Source organism: Benincasa hispida, chromosome 1 (assembly GCF_009727055.1).
Source record: "Benincasa hispida cultivar B227 chromosome 1, ASM972705v1, whole genome shotgun sequence".
NCBI lineage: Eukaryota > Viridiplantae > Streptophyta > Magnoliopsida > Cucurbitales > Cucurbitaceae > Benincasa > Benincasa hispida.
The window spans coordinates 65,760,904-65,763,267 of record NC_052349.1 but is presented as its reverse complement, the minus strand read 5'-3'; positions in this window follow the sequence as shown (position 1 = coordinate 65,763,267).

The window sequence follows — 2,364 nt, the reverse complement described above, 5'->3', positions numbered from 1 at the left end:
AAAAATGGCCAACAGTGGGATAGGTTCACTTCAACTACCAATGCTTACCAAGCTCAACTATGTAAATTGAAGCATCAAGATAAAAGCATTAATAAAAGCACAAGACGTGTGGGAGATTGTGGAGAATGGTTTCCACAAGGCAGAAGCTGGAGCCAATCAAGCGCAAAGAGATGCGTTAAAGGAGACAAGAAAGAAGGACAAGAAGGCCCTTTATATCTTGTATCAATCGGTGGACGAAGATACGTTTGAGGCCATCGCCAATGCGGAGACATCAAAGGCAGCATGGGACAACCTTCAATCGACTCATAGAGGAGCCAATCGTGTGAAAAAGGTACAGTTGCAAACCTTACGTGGTGAGTTTGAATCTTTACAAATGAAGGAGATGGAGGTGATAGCGGAATATCACATAAAAGTAATGGTTGTCGTCAACCAATTGAGACGGAATGGTGAAGAAATCACCGATGTTCATGTCATGGAGAAGGTTCTACAAAGCCTAAATACAAAGTTCGAGATTATCGCCACGAAGATCGAGGAGACACAGGATCTCAAGAACATGACAATTGAACAATTTATAGGCTCGTTACAAGTCTATGAGGAGAAAAAGAAAAGGAGGATGGAGCAAACAGAGACCATTGAACAACTTCTCCAACTCAAATCAAGGAGAAGAATAGTCATGGACATGGAAGAGGTCGTGGTGGTCGAGGCCATGCTGGAAGAGGTGAAGCCAACATCGATGTTTCTCAAAACTCGTCCGAATCCTCAAGAGAAAGAGGAGGTCGAGGTCATGGAAGATGTGGTGGAAGGTCCGAGAGAGGTAAATCTCAGGTAAAATGTTATAATTGTAACAAATATGGACATTATGCGAATGAGTGTTACTCATCTCAAACAGAGTCGATTGATCGAAAGCATCAGGACCGATCAACCACTAGCACATCAAAAGCCCATCAAGGGCAATCCAATTATGCAGAGGAGAATGGAACCTTATTTATGGTTTCAAAGGGAAAAAAAGAGAGTCAAGATAGTATGTGGTATCTTGACACAGGAGCCTCGAATCACATGTGTGGAAAATGCGAGATGTTTATAGAGTTGAACGAGATGGAGAAAGGTAATATTTCCTTTGGAGACAATTCTTTGGCTGCCATCAAAGGAATAGGTAAAATTCTCATTCGGTTAAAAAAATGGAGAAAATCAATATATCACAAATGTTTATTACATTCCCAATGTAAAAAATAATATATTGAGTGTAGGAGAATTTTTAGAGAAAGGTTTTGAAGTTCAAATGAAAAAAAATTGTTTGTATTTGAGGGATAATCATGAGAGACTTATTGCTAAAGTCTCCATGATCAAAAACCGAATGTTTCCTTTGAATATATGTAATGATGTTCCAAAATGTTTGAAGACGTGTTATGAAGATCTCTCTTGGCTATGGCATCTACGGTTTGGGCACCTCAATTTTGGAAGTCTAGAAGATTTGTCGAAAAAGAAGATGGTGCGAGGTTTACCACACATTCACAAGCCAAACCAAGTGTGTGAAGGATGTTTGCTTGGCAAACATCATCGAAGTAGTTTTCCGAAGGAGTCTATGACAAGAGCAAAGAAGCCTTTAGAAATCATCCATGCCGATGTGTGTGGAATGATCAAACCAGAGTCTCATGGTAAAAGTAAATATTTCCTTCTCTTTATTGATGATTTTTATAGAAAAACATGGGTGTACTTTTTGAAGGAAAAATCAGAAGTATTTGAAATCTTCAAGAGATTTAAGGTACGTGTGGAGAATGAAAGTAACCTTACAATCAAGGCCATGAGAATCGATCGAGGTGATGAATTCACATCAAATGAGTTCAAACAATTTTGTGATGAAAGAGGCATCTGACGTCCATTAACAGTCCCAAGGACACCGCAACAAAATGGCGTGGTGGAGAGAAAGAATCGGACAATCTTGAACATGGCAAGAAGCATGCTAAAGACAAGGAAGATGCCGAGGGAATTTTGGGTAGAGGCCATAGCTTGTGTGATTTATTTGACAAATCGAGCACCAACCAAAAGTGTGCTTGACAAGACGCCTCAAGAGGCATGGAATGGAAGAAAGCCCGGGATTGGTCACTTCAAGGTGTTTGGGAGTATTGCATATGCTCATGTGTCAGAAGAAAAAAGGACCAAGCTTAATGATCGAAGCGAGAAACTCATCTTCATCGGCTATGATGCAAGTTTAAAATGTTATCGTCTTTACAATCCTTTGAATGGTAAGGTAATTATTAGTCGTGATATTGTTTTTTATGAGGAAGCCTCTTGGGATTGGAATATACAAGAGGAGGAGTATGATTTCCTTCCATATTTTGAAGAAGACGATGAAAATGAGCCGAC